The following is an 18,530-nucleotide window of genomic DNA, read 5'->3' as shown; positions in this document are numbered from 1 at the left end:
CCCAAAGACCCAGACACACAGAGACCCAGTGACCCAGACACACGGAAACCCAGACACAGAGACCCAGACACACAGAGACCCAGACACACAGAGACCCAGACACACAGAGACCCAGACACCCAGAGACCCAGGCACACAGAGACCCAGACACCCAGAGAACCAGAGACCCAAACACGCAGAGACCCAGACAGACAGACAGACACACAGAGACCCAGACACACAGAGACCCAGGCACACAGAGACCCAGGCACACAGAGACCAAGGCACACAGAGACCCAGACACACAGAGACCCGGACACACAGAGACCCAGACACACAGAGACCCAGACACACAGAGACCCAGCCACACAGAGACTCTGCACCTAGAGACCCAGACACTCAGAGACCTAGACACACAAAGACCCAGACACACAGAGACCCAGACACACAGAGACCCAGACACACAGAGACCCAGACACACAGAGACCCGGACACACAGAGACCCGGACACACAGAGACCCGGACACACAGAGACCCGGACACACAGAGACCCAGACACACAGAGACCCAGACACACAGAGACCCAGAAACCCAGACACCCAGAGACCCAGGCACACAGAGACCCAGAGACCCAGACACACAGACACACAGAGGCCCGGACCCACAGAAATCCGGATACACAGAGGCCCGGACACACAGAAACCCGGACAAACAGAAGCCCGGACACACAGAGACCAAAACATACAGAGACCCGGACACACAGAGACCCAGACACACAGAGACCCAGACACACAGAGACCCAGACACACAGAGACACAGACACACAGAGACCCAGACACACAGAGACCCGGACACACAGAGACCCAGACACACAGAGACCCAGACACACAGAGACCCAGACACACAGAGACCCAGCCACACAGAGACTCTGCACCTAGAGACCCAGACACTCAGAGACCTAGACACACAAAGACCCAGACACACAGAGACCCAGACACACAGAGACCCAGACACACAGAGACCCAGACACACAGAGACCCGGACACACAGAGACCCGGACACACAGAGACCCGGACACACAGAGACCCGGACACACAGAGACCCGGACACACAGAGACCCAGACACACAGAGACCCAGAAACCCAGACACCCAGAGACCCAGGCACACAGAGACCCAGAGACCCAGACACCCAGAGAACCAGAGACCCAAACACGCAGAGACCCAGACAGACAGACAGACACACAGAGACCCAGACACACAGAGACCCAGGCACACAGAGACCCAGGCACACAGAGACCAAGGCACACAGAGACCCAGACACACAGAGACCCGGACACACAGAGACCCAGACACACAGAGACCCAGACACACAGAGACCCAGCCACACAGAGACTCTGCACCTAGAGACCCAGACACTCAGAGACCTAGACACACAAAGACCCAGACACACAGAGACCCAGACACACAGAGACCAAGACACACAGAGACCCAGACACATAGAGACCCGGACACACAGAGACCCGGACACACAGAGACCCGGACACACAGAGACCCGGACACACAGAGACCCGGACACACAGAGACCCGGACACACAGAGACCCAGACACACAGAGACCCAGACACACAGAGACCCAGAAACCCAGACACACAGAGACCCAGACACACAGAGACCCAATGACCCAGACACACAGAGACCCAGACACACAGAGACCCAGTGACCCAGACACACAGATACCCAAAGACCCAAACACACAGAGACCCAGTGACCCAGACACACAGAGACCCAGACACACAGAGACTCAGACACACAGAGACTCAGACACACAGAGACCCAGACACACAGAGACCCAGAAACCCTGACACACAGAGACCCTGACACACAGAGACCCAGACACCCAGAGACCCAGACACACAGAGACCCAGACACCCAGAGACCCAGACACCCAGAAACCCAGACACCCAGAGACCCAGACATCCAGAGACCCAGACATCCAGAGACCCAGAGACCCAGACACCCAGAGACCCAGACACACAGACACACAGAGACCCAGACACACAGAGACCCAGGCACACAGAGACCAAGGCACACAGAGACCCAGACACACAGAGACCCAGACACACAGAGACCCTGCACCTAGAGACACAGACACACAGAGACCCAGACACACAGAGACCCAGACACACAGAGACCCAGACACACAGAGATCCAGACACACAGAGACCCTACACTTAGAGACCCAGACACCCAGAGACCCAGACACCCAGAGACCCAGGCACACAGAGTCCCAGACACCCAGACACCCAGAGACCCAGACACACAGAGACCCAGACACACAGAGACCCAGACACACAGAGACCCAGGCACACAGAGACCCAGACACACAGAGGCCCAGGCACACAGAGACCCAGCCACACAAAGACCCTGCACCTAGAGACCCAGACACACAGAGACCCAGACACACAGAGACCCGGACACACAGAGACCCGGACACACAGAGACCTAGACACACAGAGGCCCGGACCCACAGAGGCCCGGACCCACAGAGACCCAAACACACAAAGAACCAGACACACAGCGACCCAGACACACAGAGACCCAAAGACCCAGACACACAGAGAACCACAGGCACACCTGGAGCACAGGGTACAGGCTGGGCCGGGCGGCCCAGAGTTTACTGCACAATTAAAAAACTAATCTTCTTCCGTTTTTTGTAATATTCCCTTTTTTAAAACCTTCCAGTCCCCCTAGGTACTGTGAGGAGGAGGAGGAGGAGGAGGAGGATGGATATTGTTGTTGTGGTTCACGAAAAGAGACCCAGAGACCCAGACACACAGACACACAGACACACAGAGACCCAGAGACACAGACACACAGAGACCCAGACACACAGACACACAGACACCCAGACACACAGACACACAGAGACCCAGACACACAGAGACCCAGAGACCCAGAGACCCAGACACACAGAGACCCCGACACACAGAGACCCAGACACACAGAGACCCAGAAACACAGAGACCCAGAGACTCAGACACCCAGAGACCCAGACACACAGAGGCCCGGACCCACAGAAATCCGGACACACAGAGGCCCGGACACACAGAAACCCGGACACACAGAAACCCGGACACACAGAAGCCCGGACACACAGAGACCAAAACATACAGAGACCCGGACACACAGAGACCCAGACACACAGAGACCCAGACACACAGAGACCCAGACACACAGAGACACAGACACACAGAGACCCAGACACACAGAGACCCGGACACACAGACACACAGAGACCTAGACACACAAAGACCCAGACACACAGAGACCCAGACACACAGAGACCCAGACACACAGAGACCCAGACACACAGAGACCCAGACACACAGAGACCCAGACACACAGAGACCCAGATACACAGAGACCCAGACACACAGAGACCCAAACACACAGACACACAGACAAACAGACACACAGTGACCCAGACACACAGTGACCCAGACACACAGTGACCCAGACACACAGTGACCCAGAGACCCAGACACACAGAGACCCAGACACACAGAGACCCAGAGTCCCAGACACACAGAGACCCAGAGACCCAGACACACAGAGACCCAGACACACAGAGACCAAAATACCCAGACACACAGACACACAGACACACAGAGACCTAGACACACAGAGGCCCGGACCCACAGAGGCCCGGACCCACAGAGGCCCGGACCCACAGAGACCCAAACACAAAAGACCCAGACACACAGAGACCCAGACACACAGAGACCCAAAGGCCCAGACACACAGAGACCCACAGGCACACCTGGAGCACAGGGTACAGGCTGGGCCGGGCGGCCCACAGTTTACTGCACAATTAAAAAACGAATCTTCTTCCGTTTTTTGTAATATTCCCTTTTTTAAAACCTTCCAGTCCCCCTAGATAATGCCAGGACTGTGTTTGTTTCTGTGAGGAGGAGGAGGGATATTGTTGTTGTGGTTAATGAAAAGAGACCCAGAGACCCAGACACACAGAGATCCAGACACACAGAGACCAAGACACACAGACACACAGAGACCCAGACACACAGACATCCAGACAGACAGAGATCCAGACACACAGAGACCCAGACACACAGTGACCCAGACACCCAGAGATCCAGACACACAGACACACAGAAACACATACACACAGAGACCCAGACACACAGAGAGCCAGATACACAGAGACCCAGACACACAGAGACCCAGACACACAGAGACCCAGTGACCCAGAGTCTCAGACACCCAGAGACCCAGACACACAGAGACCCAGACAAACAGAGACCCAGGCACATAGAGACCCAGGCACACAGAGACCCAGACACACAGAGACCCAGACACACAGAGACCCAAACACACAGACACACAGAGACCCAGACACACAGAGACCCGGACACACAGACACAGACACCCAGACACCCAGAGACCCAGACACACAGACACACAGAGACCTAGACACACAAAGACCCAGACACACAGAGACCCAGACACACAGAGACCCAGACACACAGAGACCCAGACACACAGAGACCCAGACACACAGAGACCCAGACACACAGAGACCCAGATACACAGAGACCCAGACACACAGAGACCCAAACACACAGACACACAGACACACAGACACACAGTGACCCAGACACACAGTGACCCAGACACACAGTGACCCAGAGACCCAGACACACAGAGACCCAGACACACAGAGACCCAGAGTCCCAGACACACAGAGACCCAGACACACAGACACACAGAGACCCGGACACACAGAGACCCAGACACACAGAGACCAAAATACCCAGAGACCCAGACACACAGACACACAGAGACCTTGACACACAGAGGCCCGGACCCACAGAGGCCCGGACCCACAGAGGCCCGGACCCACAGAGGCCCGGACCCACAGAGACCCAAACACACAAAGACCCAGACACACAGAGACCCAGACACACAGTGACCCAAAGGCCCAGACACACAGAGACCCACAGGCACACCTGGAGCACAGGGTACAGGCTGGGCCGGGCGGCCCACAGTTTACTGCACAATTAAAAAACGAATCTTCTTCCGTTTTTTGTAATATTCCCTTTTTTAAAACCTTCCAGTCCCCCTAGATAATGCCAGGACTGTGTTTGTTTCTGTGAGGAGGAGGAGGGATATTGTTGTTGTGGTTAATGAAAAGAGACACAGAGACCCAGACACACAGAGATCCAGACACACAGAGACCAAGACACACAGACACACAGAGACCCAGACACACAGAAACCCAGAGATACAGAGACACAGACACCCAGAGACCCAGACACACAGACATCCAGACAGACAGAGATCCAGACACACAGAGACCCAGACACACAGTGACCCAGACACCCAGACACACAGACACACAGAGACACATACACACAGAGACCCAGACACACAGAGAGCCAGACACACAGAGACCCAGACACACAGAGACCCAGACACACAGAGACCCAGACACACAGTGACCCAGACACCCAGAGATCCAGACACACAGACACACAGAGACACATACACACAGAGACCCAGACACACAGAGAGCCAGATACACAGAGACCCAGACACACAGAGACCCAGACACACAGAGACCCAGATAGACCCAGACACACAGAGACCCAGACACACAGAGACCCAGAGACCCAGAGTCTCAGACACCCAGAGACCCAGACACACAGAGACCCAGACAAACAGACACACAGAGACTCAGGCACACAGCGACCCAGGCACACAGAGACCCAGGCACATAGAGACCCAGGCACACAGAGACCCAGACACACAGAGACCCAGACACACAGAGACCCAAACACACAGACACACAGAGACCCAGACACACAGACACACAGTGACCCAGACACACAGTGACCCAGAGACCCAGACACACAGAGACCCAGACACACAGAGACCCAGACACACAGAGACCCAGACACACAGAGACCCAGACACACACAGACCCAGACACACAGAGACCCAGACACACAGAGACCCAGACACACAGAGACCCAGACACACAGAGACCCAGACACACAGAGACCCAAAGGCCCAGACACACAGAGACCCACAGGCACACCTGGAGCACAGGGTACAGGCTGGGCCGGGCGGCCCACAGTTTACTGCACAATTAAAAACGAATCTTCTTCCGTTTTTTGTAATATTCCCTTTTATAAAACCTTCCAGTCCCCCTAGATAATGCCAGGACTGTGTTTGTTTCTGTGAGGAGGAGGAGGGATATTGTTGTTGTGGTTAATGAAAAGAGACCCAGAGACCCAGACACACAGAGATCCAGACACACAGAGACCAAGACACACAGACACACAGAAACCCAGAGATACAGAGACACAGACACCCAGAGACCCAGACACACAGACATCCAGACAGACAGAGATCCAGACACACAGAGACCCAGACACACAGTGACCCAGACACCCAGAGATCCAGACACACAGACACACAGAGACACATACACAGAGACCCAGACACACAGAGAGCCAGATACACAGAGACCCAGGCACACAGAGACCCAGACACACAGAGACCCAGATAGACCCAGACACACAGAGACCCAGAGTCTCAGACACCCAGAGACCCAGACACACAGAGACCCAGACAAACTGACACACAGAGACCCAGGCACACAGCGACCTAGGCACACAGAGACCCAGGCACACAGAGACCCAGGCACACAGAGACCCAGGCACACAGAGACCCAGGCACACAGAGACCCATGCACACAGAGACCCAGACACACAGAGACCCAGACACACAGAGACCCAAACACACAGACACACAGAGACCCAGACACACAGACACACAGTGACCCAGACACACAGTGACCCAGAGACCCAGACACACAGAGACCCAGACACACAGAGACCCAGACACACAGAGACCCAGACACACAGAGACCCAGAGACCCACAGACCCAGACACACAGAGACCCAGACACACAGAGACCCAGACACACAGAGACCCAGACACACAGAGACCCAGACACACAGAGACCCAGACACACAGAGACCCAGAGACCCAGAGACCAGACAAACAGACATTCCCGTGACAGCAGAGATAGAGAAGAGACAGAGTCTTCTTGGCCACACCCCCGCCTGATGCCTTTCTCCTCCACTCTTATTGGTCTTTTTCAGTTGGAGGAGGATAGGCCCCACCCCCACCACCCGCACCACTCTTTCCCGAGGCCCAACCAATTGAGAAGATTGGCGTCGTACGTGTTCTCGTCCTCTACCCTGGAGACGGAGCAGTATCCCCATGGTAACTTGGAAGCTGGGGCGTTGATCCAGAGAAGCCGTTCCGCTGAGAGCAGCCCCGCCCGTTTCCCCTCGCGGCGCCACATGCCCCTGGTACCCGGCAGCCCCGGGGGGTCACGATCACGACACTCCGTCCTCAACCTGTCCCGACTCCAGATACAACAGATGCTGGCCAAACTAATGAACAAGACGTGATTGGATAAAAAGCCCAGTAGGGGTTGTATCTAACATTTTGTGTAACCACATGCAGCGCTTTTTCATGAACCACAACAACAATATCCCTCCTCCTCCTCCTCCTCCTCCTCCTCCTCCTCCTTCTCCTCACAGAAACAAACACAGTCCTGGCTTTATCTAGGGGGACTGGAAGGTTTAAAAAAAGGGAATATTACAAAAAAGGGAAGAAGATTCGTTTTTTAATTGTGCAGTAAACTGTGGGCCCCCCGGCCCAGCCTGTACCCTGTGCTCCGGGTGTGCCTGTGGGCCCGTGGGCCAGGAATAGTAGGATTGCGTTTTGTCCTTCTGGAGGAAGTGCAGGCAAGGTCACTGGATATCCGAGCCGAACCAGGCCACCCCACGAGGCATACGGCTCCGTGGAGGGAGAGAGAAGGAGAACCAGGAGAGGATAGGAGAGAGAGAGCGAGAGAAAGAGAGAGAGAGGGAGAGGGAGAGAGAGAGAGAGAGAACCACATGGTTCAAGACCTTGTACACCACAGACACTGTACACACCACTTTACTGTACACTGACACTCGTTTTTTGAAAGATGCTTTTTTTATTCAAGCACTGAGTACTGTAGCTTTCTGAGAGGTAGACTTTTAGGCAAAGAGTCTGTGGGCTTTGTGTCATTTCCGTTCTTCCCAGGCATTCATCTGCACATGCTTTGAAGTGTTTTAGGACTGGCGCACGTTTGTGTGTGTGTGTGTGTGTGTGTGTGTGTGTGTGTGTGTGTGTGTGTGTGTGTGTGTGTGTGTGTGGATCATCACCACCACCAACACTATTACCATCTTCATCCACATGTTGTTCTTGTTTGATCTAGTTTAAAGCCACAATCTGTTAGTTTTTGTTATTTCAAATAAAGCATAGCAAAATGTTGAAGGGTCATTGCGGATGCTGCTTTATCACAGTCAATGTGCCAGGATGTTGAGATGAAGAGAGAGAAATTATTACTGTCAGAGGATAAATTATGGATCAATATAGGCAATAGGTTGATAAGCAATATATTGATAAGCAATACACTGATAGGCAATAGATTGATAGGCAGTAGATTGATAGGCAGTAGATTGATAGGCAATAGATTGATAGGCAATAGATTGATAGGCAGTAGATTGATAGGCAGTAGATTGATAGGCAGTAGATTGATAGGCAATAGATTGATAGGCAGTAGATTGATAAACAATAGATTGATAGGCAGTAGATTGATAGGCAATAGATTGATAGGCAATAGATTGATAGGCAGTAGATTGATAAATAATAGATTGATAGGCAGTAGATTGATAGGCAATAGATTGATAGGCAGTAGATTGATACACAATAGATTGATAGGCAGTAGATTGATAGGCAATAGATTGATAGGCAATTGATTGATAGGCAGTAGATTGATAGGCAATAGATTGAAAGGCAGTAGATTGATAGGCAATAGATTGATAGGCAGTAGATTGATAGGCAGTAGATTGGTAGGCAGTAGATTGATAGGCAATAGATTGATAGGCAATAGATTGATAGGCAATAGATTGATAGGCAGTAGATTGATAGGCAGTAGATTGATAGGCAATAGATTGATAGGCAATAGATTGATAGGCAGTAGATTGATAGGCAATAGATTGATAGGCAATAGATTGATAGGCAATAGATTGATAGGCAGTAGATTGATAGGCAGTAGATTGATAGGCAATAGATTGATAGGCAATAGATTGATAGGCAGTAGATTGATAGGCAATAGATTGATAGGCAATAGATTGATAGGCAGTAGATTGATAGGCAATAGCTTCACTCATTGCAGTGGAATGCTACTTTCTTACTGCTTATAAATGTTTATAAGATGTATATAACACGTTATCATGTTGTATTATTCATATGCACACAAACAATTGCATCAGGGTTTTTTTTCCATTTCAGTTGTGACAGTATTACCAGTGTTACCAGCAATAATGATTTCTTTTTCAGAACTGTATTATGTTTACTGTTGTGAATCGTTTAATTGATCTTGCCTTTGAGTCTGGACAGAGGACACAGATCTTGTTAAGAACACGCCTTCATTTTACTGCACCAGTCACAACTATAGATTTGTGAAATGTCCATATTGTCAACATTTGTTGCTCACTAATGTAAATGTTTTAAAAGGCGGGGATTTAGGCTGAAATTCAATTGAACCTGCCCTAGCAATGTTTATGCAGTGCCTTTGTTTACAAACTTACCTCTCTACCTAGTAGTAGTAGATTTTATTTTTTTACAAAGGAGAATAGAATTTCCAAACTCTTTTTGTAATAATTGTTTAATGACGATATGACGAGAGATAGGAGCGGAGTAGCGGGAGAAGAAGGACTCATGAGGGGATTGAACCGGGATCCCTGCCGCGGGGGGAAGTATGGTACCGGAGGCGAGAGTGTTATCTGCTCACTTTGGGCCAGTAGTAGTAGGATTTAACCATAGAGACCCTATTAAATTATTAGTAGGCATTGATTTATGCTCAATGTAAAATTCAACTTCCTACCATCACATCTAAACCAATATGACACAAATGTCGATGAAATTTCACAAATCAACTTGATTAGAGGTTTCCCAACACACCACTCTTGTCATGATCCATTTTGATTCTTAATTCTATGGATTTAACAGTACCCAACACCGCTCTGTCATTTCATTTCATTTGACCATGGGAAATGAAGAGCTACAGTGGCTTGCGAAAGTATTCACCCCCCTTGGCATTTTTCCTATTTTGTTGCATTACAACCAGGAATTATAATGGATTTTTGGGGGGGTTGTATCATTTGATTTACACAACACTTTGAAGATGCAAAATATTTTTTATTGTCAAACAAACAAGAAATAAGACCAAAAAACAGAAGACTTGAGCGTGCATAAGTATTCACCCCCCCAAAGTCAATACTTTGTAGAGCTACCTTTTGCAGCAATTACAGCTGCAAGTCTCTTGGGGTAAGCTTGGCACATCTAGCCACTGGGATTTTTGCCCATTCTTCAAGGCAAAACTGCTCCAGCTCCTTCAAGTTGGATGGGTTCCGCTGGTATACAGCAATCTTTAAGTCATATCACAGATTCTCAATTGGATTGAAGTCTGGGCTTTGACTAGGCCATTCCAAGACATTTAAATGTTTCCCCTTAAACCACTCGAGTGTTGCTTTAGCAGTATGCTTAGGGTCATTGTCCTGCTGGAAGGTGAACCTCCGTCCCAGTCTCAAATCTCTGGAAGACTGAAACAGGTGTCACGTTCGTTCATGAACGGGACGGACCAAGGCGCAGCGTGATATGCATACATGTTTATTTATACTGAATAAACACCACGACAAAACAACAAATGAAACGAAACGTGAAGTCCAAGGTAGACAAACAACATACCTCACACGGAACAAGATCCCACAACCCACTAGTGCCAATAGGCTGCCTAAGTATGGTCCCCAATCAGAGACAACGAGCGACAGCTGCCTCTGATTGGGAACCACACAGGCCAACATAGATCTATACATACTAGAATGTACAGCATGGACAAACACAGCAAGGAAAATACACACCCTGACTCAACATACAAGCGTCCTCTGAGTCAGGGCGTGACAGTACCCCCCCCCCAAAAGGTGCGGACTCTGACCGCACAACATAAACATAACAGGGTAGGGGCCGGGTGGGCATTCCGCCTCGGAGGCGGATCCGGCTCAGGGCGTGACGACCACTTACTCTCCGCCTCCTTGTTGCGCCCCTGGTCTGGTCTGGACCTCGGCGCGCTGCTTCCCCTCTCCTTCCTCCCACGAAGTACCAAGCCCTGTCTGGACCCTGGTGTGGGAGACCTTGAACCTGGAGAGGGGCTGACGTCTGGGTCTAGACTGGAGCCGCTGACCGGAGCTGGACCGGGCACCGGTGGAGCGGACTGCACAGGCTCCGGACTGGAGCCTGTTTGCACCAGGCATAGCGTTTTCCTTGATTGCCAAAAAGCTCAATTTTAGTCTCATCTGACCAGAGTACCTTCTTCCAGAGTCTCCCACATGCCTTTTGGCGAACACCAAACGTGTTTGCTTAATTTTTTCTTTAAGCAATGACTTTATTCTGGCCACTCTTCCGTAAAGCCCAGCTCTGTGTAGTGTACGGCTTAAAGTGGTCCTATGGACAGATACTCCAATCTCCGCTGTGGAGCTTTGAAGCTCCTTCAGGGTTATCTTTGGTCTCTTTGTTGCCTCTCTGATTAATGCCCTCCTTTCCTGGTCCGTGGGTTTTGGTGGGCGGCCCTCTCTTGGCAGGTTTGTTGTGGTGCCATATTCTTTCAATTTCTTAATAATGGATTTAATGGTGCTCCGTGGGATGTTCAAAGTTTCGGATATTTTTTTATAACCCAACCCTGATCTGTACTTCTCCACAACTTTGTCCCTGACCTGTTTGGAGAGCTCCTTGGTCTTCATGGTGCCGCTTGCTTGGTGGTGCCCCTTGCTTTGTGGTGTTGCAGACTCTGGGGCCTTTCAGAACAGGTGTATATATACTGAGATCATGTGACAGATCATGTGACACTTAGAATGCACACAGGTGGACTTTATTTAACTAATTATGTGACTTCTGAAGGTAATTGGTTGCACCAGATCTTATTTAGGAGCTTCATAGCAAAGGAGGTGAATACATATGCACGCACCACTTTTCCATTATTTATTTGTTAGAATTGTTTGAAACAAGTTATTTTTTTCATTCAACTTCACCAATTTGGACTATTTTGTGTATGTCCATTACATGAAATCCAAATAAAAATCCATTTAAATTACAGGTTGTAATGCAACAAAATAGGAAAAATGCCAAGGGGATGAATACTTTTGCAAGGCACTGTATACTGCTTTAACACCACAATGCAGGTTTAATTGAATTGAGGCTATGTCTAGATCGTATAATGAGGGGGGAAATATAATGCACTTGCCTGGTTTGTCTTCGATCAAGTTCACTTTTGTCAGTGATCCAATAAGGAAATAAATTGAATTTATTTATCACCATCTGATTAAGCTCAGTTCTGTGGCTGTATATGTTATGTATCTCAGAGTAGGAGTGCTGATCTAGGATCAGGTATCCCCTGTGCATGTAATCTTATTCATTATGATCTAAAAGGAAAAATGTATGCTAGATCAGCACTCCAACTCTTGAGATGCTTTGTGAATACAGGCCCTGATCTCAGTTCAGTTCTCACAATAAATAATATCAGACGCCATTTCGCTTGAACTATATTTAGTAAAGTCTGATTGTAATATGTCCTTGTGTACGTTGGTCTAGAGTTTATCTGCTGCACTTTAGTTTATTTCCAAACAAAAAAAGTCACGGATCAGTGATTACCTAAGTAGGCTTGGTTAAAAACATTTGTTAAAAACATTGTGTTTGGCTGGTAACGTTGAAAGGGTTTTGGAAGTTTTCCTGCCGAAGCATTCTCATGTAAAATGACATGCAATCCTATGGTGTACTGATGCTGCTTAGTAGCCTGTGTTATGTTGCTCCAGTCCTGTGTGTACTGTCCTGACTACATGTAGATCTTGGTGACATATTTGTGCTTGTGGAAAGACAGTTAGATGGCTTGAGGAAAAACATCTGGTTTCTGAGTCACCTATTTATTGGCCAGTGTCCCAATGCGTCTGTGAGTGATACAGATGTAGGATCTTAATTTGAGCCAGTTTGCTACAGCAGGCAAATAATCCTGCAGCAACAGGAAACGTTAATTATTGTGTGGATTATAATGATTGATCATTTTTGTAGGGATTTATACATTTTGTTTGTTAGGGCAAATCAAGTTTGACATTTCAAAGTGGAATTGACAAACAAAACTCAAATACGCTACAAGTTTGCATTTCCTGCTATGCAGGAAAATTCTCAGCAACAAAAGAGTGATCTAATGAAGATCCTACAAGTGTTCAGTGAAAGAAGGGACTCTTGTCGACCCAGATTCTTCCAAGGATGTCTAATGATTTGCAGTACTGGCAAAACTGAGCTTACTATCTCCTTCAGTTCATTGCAAATAATGTATGTGGGAGGTGGGTTGGAATGGGAATATGTAAGATAATACAGTAGCAATCATAATTTTGTAACACTTCAGAGCGAATGTAAAATATGTCAACCATTATTTGAACAACATTGTGATCCGTGAGTGTCTTTCTCAGTAGAGGACAGGACAGTCACTATTCGCTTTTTGTGAATATAATATAAGCATTTGTTTTAGTATCACAATAACCCTGTAGAGTTATGTATAACATTATGTATTTAAAAGCATGTATATCAAGCCATTTTATTAATAAACATACAAAAAAATGATATTAGTACATTGCTGGATCGACAACGTTTCGACACTGATGTCATCTCGTCACGTGATCTTGTATATCTGCTTCACAGCTATACATACATTTGGCAAAGCACTGTTTGTAACCATGGCCACACAATGGCTACACTTGAAATCACACCTGGGTTGAGCAATTTAAAAGAAAACATAACATAACATGTACATATATACAGTATTATATGTATAATGCTGTGCTATGGACTTTCTGTGCCTTTTATATCCATGTATGTAAACTATACTAGACAATTCTCAGACACTTGCATACAACCAAAATATGATTAAAGGATTTGGGAAGTACTTAATTTAGCCTTTGCTGCCTTTTGTGCTTATTCAGTCATGGTTTGATGCTATGGTAGTCATTTTAAACGTATCTAAAGTTTTCTAATAGATTAATGTTTTTAAGGTCATACACTGGTTCTGCTCTGCAACAGTTTGCAGGTGTCTGTGTTTATTAATGTGTACGGAAGTCTTTGTGAGGGTGTTATTCAAATATGTTTGTTCTATTTCATTTCATTAACACATTGTTAGATAATACATCTGATATTTCATTAACAAATTGTTAGATAATACATCTGATATTTCATTAACACATTGTTAGATATTACATCTGATATTTCATTAACACATTGTTAGATATTACATCTGATATTTCATTAACACATTGTTAGATAATACATCTGATATTTCATTATTATATATGTCTTATGTCCTACACTCTTAGAAAAAAAAGGGTTCCAAAAGGGTTCTTCAGCTGTCCCCGTAGAATAACTATTTTTGGTTCCAGGTAGAACCCTTTTTTGTTCCAGCTAGAACCCTTTTGGGTTCCATGTAGAACCCACTGTAAAAAGGTCTCTACCTCGAACCAAAAGGGTTCTACCTAGAAGCAAAGGATTATTTTTTTATGTTTTTATTTCACCTTTATTTAACCAGGTAAGCCAGTTGAGAACAAGTTCTCATTTACAACTGCGACCTGGCCAAGATAACGCAAAGCAGTGCGATAAAAAACAACAACACAGAGTTACATATGGGGTAAACAAAACATAAAGTCAAAAATACAACAGAAAATATATATACAGTGTGTGCAAATGTAGCAAGTTATGGAGGTAAGGCAATAAATAGGCCATAGTGCAAAATAATTACAATTTAGTATTAACACTGGAATGATAGATGTGCAAGAGATGATGTGCAAATAGAGATACTGGGGTGCAAATGAGCAAAATAAATAACAATATGGGGATGAGGTAGTTGGGTGGGCTAATTTCAGATGGGCTGTGTACAGGTGCAGTGATCGGTAAGGTGCTCTGACAACTGATGCTTAAAATTAGTGAGGGAGATAAGAGTCTCCAGCTTCAGAGATTTTTGCAGTTCGTTCCAGTCATTGGCAGCAGAGAACTGGAAGGAATGGCGCCCAAAGGAGGTGTTGGCTTTGGGGATGACCAGTGAGATATACCTGCTGGAGCGCATACTACGGGTGGGTGTTGCTATGGTGACCAATGAGCTAAGATAAGGTGGGGATTTGCCTAGCAGTGATTTATAGATGGCCTGGAGCCAGTGGGTTTGGCGACGAATATGTAGTGAGGACCAGCCAACAAGAGCGTACAGGTCACAGTCATTTGAGAAACCAAGGCTATTTAGTCTGCCAATAAGAATACGGTGGTTGACAGAGTCGAAAGCCTTGGCCAGGTCGATGAAGACGGCTGCACAGTACTGTCTATTATCGATCGCGGTTATAATATCGTTTAGGACCTTAAGCGTGGCTGAGGTGCACCCATGACCAGCTCGGAAACCGGATTGCATAGCGGAGAAGGTACGGTGGGATTCGAAATGGTCGGTGATCTGTTTGTTAACTTGGCTTTCAAAAACGTTTGAAAGGCAGGGCAGGATGGATATAGGTCTGTAACAGTTTGGATCTAGAGTGTCACCCCCTTTGAAGAGGGGGATGACCGCGGCAGCTTTCCAATCTCTGGGGATCTCAGACGTTACGAAAGAGAGGTTCAACAGGCTAGTAATAGGGGTTGCGACAATTTCGGCTGCTAATTTTAGAAAGAAAGGGTCCAAATTGTCTAGCCCAGATTATTTGTAGGGGTCCAGATTTTGCAGCTCTTTCAGAACATCAGCTGTCTGAATTTGTGTGAAGGAGAAGCGGGGGGGGGGGCATGGGCAAGTTGCAGCGGATTGTGCAGAGCTGGTGGCCGGGGTAGTGGTAGCCAGGTGGAAAGCATGGCCAGCGGTAGCAAAATGCTTGTTGAAATTCTTGATTATTGTAGATTTATCGGTGGTGATAGTGTTTCCTAGCCTCAGTGCAGTGGGCAGCTGGGAGGAGGTGCTCTTATTCTCCATGGACTTTACAGTGTCCCAAAACTTTTTGGAGTTAGTGCTACAGGATGCAAATTTCTGTTTGAAAAAGCTAGCCTTTGCTTTCCTAACTGCTTGTGTATATTGGTTCCTAACTTCCCTGAAAAGTTGCATATCGCGGGGGCTATTCGATGCTAATGCAGTACGCCACAGGATGTTTTTGTGCTGGTCAAGGGCAGTCAAGTCTGAGGAGAACCAGGGGCTATATCGGTTCTTAGTTCTGAATTTTTTGAATGGGGCATGCTTATTTAAGATTGAGAGGAAAGCACTTTTAAAGAACAACCAGGCATCCTCTACTGACGGAATGAGATCGATATCCATCCAGGATACCTGGGCCAGATCAATTAGGAAGGCCTGCTCGCTAAAGTGTTTTAGGGAGCGTTTGACAGTGATGAGGGGTGGTCGTTTGACCGCGGACCCGTTACGGACGCAGGCAATAAGGCAGTGATCGCTGAGATCCTGGTTGAAGACAGCGGAGGTGTATTTAGAGGGTAAGTTAGTCAGGATGATATCTATGAGGGTGCCCATGTTTACAGATTTAGGGTTGTACCTGGTAGGTTCCTTGATCATTTGTGTGAGATTGAGGGCATCTAGTTTGGATTGTAGGATGGCCAGGGTGTTAAGCATATCCCAGTTTAGGTCACCAAGCAGTACGAACTCTGAGGATAGATGGGGAGCAATCAATTCACATATGGTGTCCAGGGCACAGCTGGGGGCTGAGGGGGGTCGGTAGCAAGCGGCAACAGTGAGAGACTTGTTTCTGGAAAGGTGGATTTTTAGAAGTAGGAGCTCAAACTGTTTGGGCACAGACCTGGATAGTATGATAGAGCTCTGCAGGCTATCTCTACAGTAGATTGCAACTCCACCCCCTTTGGCAGTTCTATCTAGACGGAAAATGTTGTAGTTGAGGATGGACATTTCTGAATTTTTGGTGGCCTTCCTAAGCCAGGATTCAGACACTGCTAGAACATCAGGGTTGGCGGAGTGTGCTAATGCAGTGAATAACTCAAACTTAGGAAGGAGGCTTCTGATGTTAACATGCAAAAAGCCAATGCTTTTACGGTTACAGAAGTCAACAAATGATAGCGCCTGGGGAATAGGAGTGATACTGGGGGCTGCAGGGCCTGGGTTAACCTCTACATCACCAGAGGAACAGAGGAGGACTAGAATAAGGATACGGCTAAAGGCTTTAAGAACTGGTCTTCTAGTGCGTTGGGTACAGAGAATAAAGGGGGCAGTTCTCCGGGCGTTGTAGAATAGATTCAGGGCATTATGTACAGACAAGGATATGGAAGGATAGCGTTGGGTAACAATGAAAGAGATGGCATCACTGGATGCACCGATTGAGCCGGTCTCCGCGTGTCTGGGGGTGGAACAAAGGAGCTTGAGAGGGACTTGGGGCTCTACAGTGAAATTGTATAATAAGAACTAACTGGAACAGCAATAGGCAAGGCATATTGACATGGGAGAGAGGCATAAAGCAATCACAGGTGTTATTCGAGAGAGCTAAGACAACAACTGGTAATGGCGATGAAAGTTTGGTCTGAGGCTAAACAGAATAAACAGGACAGCGTACCGTGTAAAGGAACAGTCCAGCAGGCATCAGCTGTGCAGCTGAGTGATCATAATGTCCAGTGAACAGCAATGTGAGTCCGAGAGCAGTTCGAATTGGTGCTACAGCACAGGCGATCAGGAAGCACGGCTGTTGAATTGCGTGTGCTAGCGGGCCGGGACTAGCAGATGGATCTTCGTGGTCGTCGCAACGGGAAGCCTGTTGGAAACCACAGACGATTACGTCGGCAGACCAGTCGTGATGGATCGGCGGGGCTCCGTGTTGACACTAGGAGGTCCCGTCCGGTTGACAGAGAGGTAGATAGCCGGGAGATGGGCCTGACTCGAGGCTAGCTCAAGGCTGATTAGCCAACCACAACATCCATTCGGTTGCAGCTAGCTAGTTGCGATGATCCGGTGTTAAAGGTCCAGTGATTCAGTGATTCCGGCAGAAAATCCGATAATAGACTGGCCGATAATAGTCCAGGCTAGAGCTGGCTGGTAGGTAGTGCAGGCCACGGACAATGGTGAAAAGAAACCCGCTAACATTGGCTAATAGCAAGTAGCTAGTTAGCTGGCTACTCCCGTCCGGTAGACAGAGAGGTAGATAGCCGGGATATGGGCCTGGCTCGAGGCAAGCTCAAGGCTAACTGGTGCTTGCTTCGGGGGCAGTGGTGATTAGCCAACAGCAACATCCATTCGGTTGTGGCTAGCTGGTTGCAATCCGGTGTTAAGGTCCAGTGATTCAGTTATTCCGGCAGAAAATCCGATGTTCTGGGTGAAAAAACGCTAACGTGGCTAATAGCAAGTAGCTAGT

The 18,530-nt window shown here is 47.9% G+C and overlaps 1 protein-coding gene across 2 annotated transcripts in view; it reads left to right on the top strand.

Annotated features, from left to right (window-relative positions):
• The window catches only part of LOC121553410 (tau-tubulin kinase 1-like), a 43,195-nt gene that overhangs the window by 18,690 nt on the left and 5,975 nt on the right, over positions 1-18,530 (top strand). The gene's annotated exons all lie outside the window — the stretch shown is intronic.

Source organism: Coregonus clupeaformis, chromosome 37 (assembly GCF_020615455.1).
Source record: "Coregonus clupeaformis isolate EN_2021a chromosome 37, ASM2061545v1, whole genome shotgun sequence".
Lineage (NCBI taxonomy): Eukaryota > Metazoa > Chordata > Actinopteri > Salmoniformes > Salmonidae > Coregonus > Coregonus clupeaformis.
The sequence above is the reverse complement of the archived record's forward strand: the minus strand, read 5'-3'. Positions and strand labels throughout refer to the sequence as shown.